Source organism: Nilaparvata lugens, chromosome 1 (assembly GCF_014356525.2).
Source record: "Nilaparvata lugens isolate BPH chromosome 1, ASM1435652v1, whole genome shotgun sequence".
Lineage (NCBI taxonomy): Eukaryota > Metazoa > Arthropoda > Insecta > Hemiptera > Delphacidae > Nilaparvata > Nilaparvata lugens.
The window spans coordinates 73482808-73493146 of NC_052504.1; positions in this window are offsets into that span (position 1 = coordinate 73482808).

Genomic DNA, 10339 nt, shown 5'->3' on the forward strand with positions numbered 1-10339 from the left:
AGATGTCATTAATTGCAAGTTTACAATTGTGAATACTGCTGATTTATGTAATATTCGAGATATTGAAATGTATGGCTTTGGTTTTAGGATTGGTGGACATTCATATACTATTGTTGGCTTGTATAGATCCCCAAGCGGTGACATTAGTGTATTTTTTAAAGGGCTTGAAATGTTATTTGATCGGATATGTAGTCATGCTCATGATAAAGTTATTGTTGCTGGCGATTATAATATAAATGTACTAAATAGTTCTCCTGAACATAGGAACTTGATTAATATTCTAAACCAATTTGATTTGGATTATACCATTAAAGAGCCCACAAGAATTTCTGGAGTAAGTAGGACAGCCATTGACAATATTATTACTAATATTGGAGTAGAATCTTATGCTGTACATATTCTTCACACACTGTTATCAGATCATACTGCACAGGTTTTTCATACGCAATACGCTCATATTTTCAAGAGATCCCAGACTAATCAGATACTATTTAACACTCCAATCCATAATTTCTCACAAGGGAATGTAATAAAACTTAGAAAATCTCTCGGTGATGAATCATGGACATTAGTTTATAATGCATCAGATGTAAACAACCAATTTGCGCGCTTCCATGAAACTTTACTCAATCACTAGAAAATAAACTGCCCTTTAAAACGTCAACGTAAAAAGACTCAGAAGAAAAAGAAATTTAGAGGTGAATGGATCACGGATGAAATTGTGCAAATAAGAAATCTTCTAAAACTAGCTAAACACAATATTAATAATGGTGTAAGTATAAAAGAGGAGCCATTAAAACGTTTTCAAAAAATGTATGATAATAAAGTTTTTCAATCAAAAAAGCAATATATAAGTAATTTAATTTTGAAATCTTCAAATAAATCAAAAACAAGCTGGAAGATCATAAATGAATTAAGAGGTAGGAAAAAACCTTTACGGCCAAATATAGAACTAGAAGAAGATGGAAAAGTTATAACAGATTCTAAGCAGGTAGCTGATGCATTTAATAATTTCTTCATATCAATGACACCCACTATCAATGTTCCAAAATCAAATCTACCAATAATTAATGACGCCCCCTCTATAAATAAATCAAATTGTAGAAATAGCCTATTCTTCTTTCCAACATGTAGTAGAGAGGTACTCGAAATAATAAGAAGTCTCAAATCAAAAAATAGCTTTGGATTTGATAATATCCCGGTGGATGTAATTAAGGAATGTAGTAATGAAATAGTTGATCCACTAGTTTTCGTAATAAATAATGCCTTAGAAACTGGAATATTTCCAGATCTACTAAAAATTGCCAAGGTTAAACCATTGTTCAAGCAGGGTGTGAAAACAGATGTGAATAACTATAGGCCCATTTCTGTTTTGCCAGCTCTATCCAAAGTGTTTGAGAAACTAATTTATAACAGAATAATGGATTATCTAGAGCGATTTGACTTAATCTCGTCCTGTCAAAATGGTTTTGTGAGAGGCAAATCAACAATAACTGCGGCTATAACCTTATGAGAGTGTTATTGATCAGGTTGATAATGGCAACTTTGTTATTGGTACACTTTTGGATTTGTCCAAAGCGTTTGACAGTGTTGATGTTGATATATTTATCAGTAGGATCTCAGAGGTAGGAATTAGAGGAATCGGTTGTAGTTTAATCAAGTCCTATTCGACAAATCGATTTCAATTTGTTGCTATTGACTCTCAATCCCAGGTAGCTGAATCAATGCGACTGAGTGTTACAAGAGGTGTGCCGCAAGGATCCATTCTGGGTCCATTGCTTTTTATTCTTTATACAAATGATTTGCAATTGTCAGTCCCAGTAGAGGTGGGTATCACATTATACGCTGATGATACAACAATAATGTTCAACAACAACAGCCTCAATGAACTGGAGGTGGAAGCAAATCTACAGACAAATTCTGTTGTACAATATTATAATAAATCATTATTGTCAGTGAACCCTAAAAAAAGTAAGTGCCTTCAATTTTGTTTCAAACATTATGTATTTGAACCAGTAATTAGCATTGGTGACTCTATTGTGGAGAATGTGACAGAGGCGAGTCTGTTGGGACTGATTGTGGATAAGGATCTCTCATGGAATGCCCATACTGACAGACTGGCGAACAGAATCAGTAGCAGTTTATTTGTTCTGCGAAACATAGTCAAGTGTGTGCCCCCTGAGACAGGAAAAACGTTATATTTTGCACTCATTCATTCACATATTGCATATGGAATTGAGCTCTGGGGTAACACGTCTCTGCAGAACATAAATAAGATATTCATTCTGCAAAAGCGGGCTATTAGGTGTTTAGTTGGATTGGGGTTCAATCATCCTTGTCGAGATTATTTTAAAAGGCTGTGCATACTCACTGTACCTTGTATTTTCATTTTTAAAAATTTATTATATGTGATTAAGAATATGGGCAGTTTAACGACCAATGCACAGGTACATTCACACTTCACAAGAAACAGGACAACTCTATTGTTCAGCCTCACAGGCTAACTCTTTTTGAGAAAAAACTAGCTACATAGGGACAAAATTTCTAAACAAGTTGCCTGGTAATATAGATTTTAAGAGCATGAATTTCAAAAAAGATCTTCATAAGTTGCTTGTTGAAAAAAGTTTTTATAATGTGAATGAATTCTTATGTGACAATTATGTGTAATATCATATAGGCTATATATATATATTTATTATGTTAATTTTTTTTTGTTAAATATTGAAAAGATTTTCTTTGTACATGACAATGTTCAATTGTATAGTTGTGATTCATAATGACTGTACTGTATTGAACAAATAAAAATTGTTATTATTATTATTATTATTATTATTATTATTATTATTATTATTATTATTATTATTATTATTATTATTATTATTATAGAAGTATATTGTTTTCAAACAATATTATTATATTGTTTTTCTGAAAGGTTTTTATGAAAGGAACTTTCTCAAGCCTCTTGTTAAACTAGTAACTCCTGTTACATTTGGTCCACTCAGTTTGATGTTTACTATTTTGGTAGGGTGTTTGTTCAGTAATCTATTTCAGAGACTGAAGAAGTTGTACAATTTAGCTGCAGATTTAATACTATAAATAAGTGGACTAATAAATCTGATGAATCATGATTCAATTGTATTGGAAACAGGTCAACAGGAATGAAATTTATGGAAAATACTCGATATCAAAAATAACTTGGGGACTACAATTTTTGTATTAATCTGGAACTGATGAGAATGTATGTTACCAATTAAATTTGTGAGTATCATGCTGAAATCTAGTATCTATACCCCATTTTGTTCATTCCACTATCCACTATTCACATTATCTATACATTATCAAGAGTGCATTATCTACTTGCAACCCTACTACCATAAAACTATCACGTAACCACACTGATAAAAGTATTAGAATTTGAAATCGGTCGACCCAATTCACTTTTATGATGGGATTGTCTGTTCAAAACCATATGAAGTGCAGTACTTGTATTCAACCAGTGACTAGATTTCATCTAACTAGTCCAGCTGAAAACAACAAAAGAAACACAATTTTGATAAATTAAGACAGATAAGGGAACAGAGGGGTAAGAAGATTGAGAGAGCAAGAAAATTCAGAGCTGGAGGGAAATAGTACGGACTTAACAAGAAAAATACTTTTGCAAATTAGAAGTGGAACTGCCAAAGTGAGGAGAGCCAGTATTTGTTGATAGTGACTTGAGCAAGAAAAGATATCGATAAATTTACTCAGAGATAACAATGAGGAAGAACTTGATGAGGAAATGGAAAGAGGCCAGATAAGAAGAAGAACAGAGGATGGATAAGAGAGCAGTTGAATTTATGGAGCATAAGAGAGAGAGCGAGTGGTGAGGGAGAGAGAGTGAGTGAGGGGTGACTGTTTTATCGGACGGGTGGACAAATAGCTGGATGCACGTCCACAATGATTCGTGACTGCGCCTCCACCATCCTACCAACTTCTTTTTGCACTTACCTTCCTTATCTTCTCATCCTTTTCCTCTGTTTTCTAACATCTTCTTTGTACTTGTCCTACTATACTTCCTGAAGATCTCTCATTATTCTTTTTAGTAGTGTGTCTTTTCTTATTCCTCATCTTTATATACATGCCTCATCTAGTCATCCCATTTACCCTTATTTTCGTTTCTTCTCCTATCTACTATTTTCACCTTCTTCCCCCACATTTTTTTCTCTTTTTCCTTGTTTACTTCCCTCTTTTTCTTCTTCATATTCTTCATGTATATCTTTATCTATTCCTTATATTGAAGTTAGTCCTCTTCAACCACTTTCCCATATTCTTCAACCAATCTCATCAGATTCAGTCTTCATTCTTAATTAATCAATCATTCAATGAATAGATCTGCTTATTCTATCACAGTTCTATTACAATTTCTCTCCTCTGCTCCTTTCTTCCATGTTTTCTGTTAGTTTTCTCCTTCATTCCCGTGCTCCTATTTTGTCTGTTATTTTTCTCCTTCTTCTCAGTATTTGTACTACTTAATGTCCCTGAGATGTTCTGCAGTCCTCCTTCTTCTTCCTTTTTGTACTTCATCTTTTCTATTTTTCCTTCTCATATCATCATTTTTCTTCTTCTCCCCAACATGTTCTCCCTCTCTCTCTCCAAGGATGTATCTAACTTCAACTATAACGTATTGCCCTGCCTGCTTGGAGCAGTAGACAAACTATGTCCTCACTTGCCGCCTGCTTCTCCACTCTACCCCCTCCCCTCACTCCACTCAGGAAAACGTCTGGTTATTTTTCATATTTCTAGTGAAAATAAATATTGTAATATCGTGTGAATAGATTCTCATTGTTGGCTGTAAGGGAATTCTACAATAAACTATCGTCAGCGGAGAGTGGTGTCTTCCTTGTCTAGCCTCCTAGACTCAACCGTCCTAGGCTAGATAACATTCAGTCGATCGAAGCCGACACGAAAATAGTCATGAAATTTGCTATTTTGCCGTTTCAAATTTTGCTACGATGACGTTTCCAGGTCAAAGGTCGGACTAGCAGAGCAGACTATTCGACCTCTGATTGACCTTCTATTTTTTTTAAAGTGTAATTTAATTTGCTGCCCCTTTCCATCATAAACTATACGAATTTCTTCTCACCTGTTTTAAAAGTATCGTTCATTGTCGAAATTCTGTCAGAATCATCTTTAAAGAAGCGTCACGATAGTTTGACCAGGAAAGTTTGATTACAGCGTTATTATAATAGTGAGCTAGTTTCCCTTGACTTGTGTCTGGCGTTCACTCTACTTTAGCAGGATACACCATTCTATTTTTTATACGGTACCATCCAATCTCTTGAAACAGTATAGCTTGACTGGTGCTCATCTATTTCATTCAATTACTAGAGTACTAGAGAAATAATATTAGCATGAGCTCTTGATAATCGATACTGAAGAACCTTTAAACTTTCTGACTTTACATTGACTATCACCATCAATCTCCCTTTTTAAAGATCTTCACGGTATCATACATTCTCATCCATTTTATTTTATGTCAATACCGAGAACCCAAATATAGTTAAATTCGCTCATCTCAGAAGGCTTCTTGTCATGAGTAAGATTATTATTGTAAATATTTCTAGATTTGTAATGGAAAATGAATTTTGAATGGTTGAGTGGGAGGTAAACAGACTTAACCTTTTCAGTTTAATAACTGATGCAAGTTTACAAAAATGTTTGAATGCATAATCAACAAAAAATAATGTATGTATATTGAATGTATTTTCAAGTGGTTCTCTTTTAACACAATAATTATCGATCATTAGTTATTGGAGAATAATCTGTATTAGGTGGAGATATGAGATAAACTGTGAAAACTTCAGATTTTGCACAGCTTTGGAAAGTCATGATCAGATTCAAATCAAATCTATTTATTTTCCACATTGCATTACAAAAAAATGTAAAATTTCATGAATTCAATTATAAATAAAATACATCAATTCAAATAGAAAATTATACATTATTACATTAATATTAGTATACAGATGGCGTGGAATTCCCCCAAGAAGAAAATACGTCTGTGAATGGGGGAGAGTTCTTGCATGAAAATAGAGTAACATGTATCTTTATCTTTGCTATGTACTATTAAATTTATGTTTTATACAATCTATAAAAGTAAATTTGACTGTTGTTTATAGTTTATTCAAAAAGTTCGTTATCAATAGCAGAGCAGAGTTGATTATAGATTTACAAGTGGGAGAGCAAGGGAACCTAAGACCAGCAATGATATATTTTAATTAAATTGAGCTGGTAAGTTATACTAGATGTACAGTGAATGGAGCAGCTCCTCAGTTCCAATCCAGCCTATGCCAAAAAGCCACCCGACCAACATACTTTTATACACCACGTCGCTGCAATCCTCAGCCTCCCTGATGACGTCCGGCAAATTCCTACAGATAATTTGAACTAGGTAGTGTGGTAATTTGAGTTCTATTCCATGCATTAATCTAGGTGTTAAATATCCATGGTTGTTCCTGAGTCGTGTTTGATAATTGTGTTGTATATTAGCAAATATATTGGAAGGATGTTGAGCGTTTTGTTATTGATGGAGCTATTTTGCAAGAAATTTGTTCAAATTCACGTTATATGATGTTGGTTCTTAGTTAAAAGGGGGCATAGGCATGTTCTTTGAAAAATATCCTCTTTTTTATGTGCAACGGAAAAATTCACGATATTTGTTCACTTATTCTCGTTTTGAATAAGGAAAATCGCAATAATCTCTTATAATATGTTCATTATTCCAGGTATTATTATCGTTAATCTAAGACATTTGAATAATTCAAACCTCAGGTGTGCATCCAGCTAAAGTTTGTGATGATATGCATTAACTATTTGGCGGTACGAATAATAATAATTATTATTATTGATAATTGAATAATAATTATCATTAATAATTAATACTTGAGAGTGGATTGCAGACGTTTTTTATTATCATCACTAGCTGGCCCGACGAACTTCGTACCGCCAAATAGTTAATGCATCTCATCACAAACTTTAGCTGGAAGCACACCTGAGGAGCCGCGATGCGGCATTTTGCATCCAGGTGCTTCTTGCTTTTTGGTTTGAATGGAAGAGCTCACACACACTGAATCGAGCAAGTCGTGGAAAGGTGTGATAAGACAATCTCCATAAGATCAACACTTTGTATCACCAAGCCGCGCCTCCTCAGGTGTGCTTAGCCTTAATGCACTATATTTTTATGGAAATTACCCAACAATCAGTATTTACATTTATATCTCAATATGGACTTCCAATGTGCTTAGTTAGTTGTGCAGGAGTTTGTATTTTTAGATATAGTTGAATGCAGCTTGCTGGGAAATTGAATGGTATATCTCCTTGCTGCTGATTTTCCCGTGCATATTCTAAATTTACAGCATTTCGAGCTCTACGACCCAAGTTTGGACGTCGTTCGTACCGCGGCATTATTATTAGAATTAAAATTTTGTGAATCAGTAGAAATGAAATAGAAAAACAGATCTACCGACGGCTGTTGGATGACGCAATGATTATAACACCCAATTTCTTTTTCTGTGTGTGGCCAGCTCACAAATCTTCTCTCATAAGGATTATATGTAAACTTTGAAGGACCGTAGGAAAGAGTCCTGAAGTCGGATTATAATAATTTGATAGGCCATAAACCTGGTCCTGAATATAACAAAAAAAAAATCAAATTCAGTGCATACATAAAAAGTTATTGAATGTCAAAAATTTTATGTTCGATTTCTATATAGATTATGAGGTTGAACGATATCGAACTACATACATTAATAGTGAATATCGGGGAACTGAGCTTCGCTCGTTATTTATTTATTGATAAACAGAACACAATTCTTTAAAATGATTGGGGAAGGACTAACAGGCAAAGCCACAGCCTACTATAGATAGAAGACCGGAACATGTTCAATATGGCAACGTGTGGTTCAGGCTGACCATGCTTTATTTGATATTCATTACATCATTAGAAAAATTTTATTTTGTAGAATCATTTGTTTTATTGTATATTGTGGAATTATTTGTATTTGTTAGTAGGGATAGTAAGTATTTGATTTATGTCAATAATGATTATAAACCCACAAACATATGTGAAGATAGATCAAACTATTGCTATTGGATATCAATTCTTCTGTGATTTTGTTATATACTATTATGCCTAGATAATTATAATTGAGTTAATGAACAAAGTTGAGTGAATTATCATTATTCCAGCAATTTATTCTTTCAATAACCTATTAATTCATTATTAATATGAATTATCACTTCTCTTTATAAGGCTACTTTAAAATTATTAAAACATGATATAAATCTTCAAGTACCGTACTCTTTGTATTTTTTCCTCCAAAACACGTCTAGTTCCATCTAAAGCCATTTATCCTAAATGAAAAAGATGAGTTGAAACAAGTCTTGTTTTAAAAGAAAAAAGAATAATAAAGTGTAGGGTACTTAATGATGTGTTTTAATATAAATTGATAGATATTATTACGAACAAAAACTAAATGGTAGTAGAAAATATTCCCTTTGATAGATATTATTGAACTATCGATTATCATTTTGGTGTATAGTTAGTTATAGATGCACAAAAAACGAATGCATTAAATTCAGAAGTTTCTTAATAAGAATACAATATTCGACTTTCATATTCTTATTTTACATTTAGGAGGTACTATTCAATACTTTCATCTATTAATGAAATACGTTTGATCATTAAAATTGCTCGTAGGAAATACAGTCACAGAAAGTAAGTACAGTGAAATATATTGCCAAGCTAGGCATTATACTTGAAACTCCTAGAGCTAAAGTTAAAATTAGTCTATCAGTTAATATTATATATTTTTCTACTATCATTGAATTGAATTCCTCAGTATTGGTATTTGATAAATAGGTCATAAAGCTGGTAGTTAATCGGGAGTCTACCCAAGTGAATTCAATTTGCTTGGCCTGAAGCTGAGCTTGACTTCGACGTTGCCAAATTGTGTGTTCCAGCCTTTATCTAAAGTAAGCCATGGCAAAGCCCAAAACTTTTTCTTTCCCGAATTTTGATTTATACACTATAAATAGTCAAAAAGTAGGTTATGTTCCATACACTTGAACTCAGGTCCAATTTTCAGTCCAAAAATTTTTGAAAACTTAACACTGTAAAATAATTACTAACTTTGAAAATTCTGATATGCTTTAATTTTGAATGATAAACCTCTCATGTCAACAAATAAGTTATTTTGATCAAGTTGATTAAAACTTCCAAATAATTTTTATCGTAAAATAAGCTGATTGATCAAGAGCCACCCAGCTCCTGAGGGTATCTTCTAAAAAAAATTTATGGTTGAAGGATTAAAAGAAAAATAAACTTTTTTGATGAATTCGGAAACGTCGCAAAAATATATTTTTATTTCAAAATATGATTATTATTTTTGATCAGTTAAGAATAATTTTACCTTTCAAACCCTTAGGGTTCATTTATCTTTTATATTTTACAGCTGGCTATACATCAGCTTATGAATATCGGGTATGAGATATTTTGATTTTCCACAGACGCACTCCCTCACTCACTTTTTTGTCATCCACATACGATTAAAGTCTCAGCTGTTTTCCAAGGATGAATTATCCTTTCGATGTCGTTCAGCGAGTTTTCCCAGGGATGAGACCTAGTGCAATCGAATTTTTATATCAAAAACCTACCATGTTTCAAATTTCGTGAAAATAGTTAGAGCCGTTTTCGAGATCCGTAGGACATAAATAACCATAAATAAATCTAAATAACCAAATATAAAAATAAATACAGATATACAGAAATTGCTTAATATAATAGGATATTAGGCTACTGTAGATATACATTAATAGTTGATAACGAACGTTTGTTGTATACCACACTCATAATAATTGAAATTGGACTTGTTCTCAAAAACTTAGCATCGAATGAAGATAGGACCTTTTTAATTATTACTTTGTCCTACATTTGTGAGAAATAGAAAAGATGGAGAGATTCAAGAGCATGATTTGTGAATAACTTGAGGAGTACAAGTACATTAATATGTGTCGGTGCAACTAATTAATTTAAAACTCATCAAGTAGAGGAGTGTGCTTGCTCAGAGTCAACTCGAGGAATGTGGTTGATGGGTCTCGGTTTTGCTACTACTTCCGGCCTCCTAGTCCGGCTTCAGATCACGTTTTTCATTAGCAGCAGCAAGCAGCTAGGAGCTGGGAGCTGGGAGCATCTTCCTTGCATCATGGCGGGGTGACAGTCAGCGCATTCAAGTGCAACGCGCATTTTTTTTAATTATTCGCCAAATTGCACAACCAAGTCTCGAAATTGAATTGCAGCAGC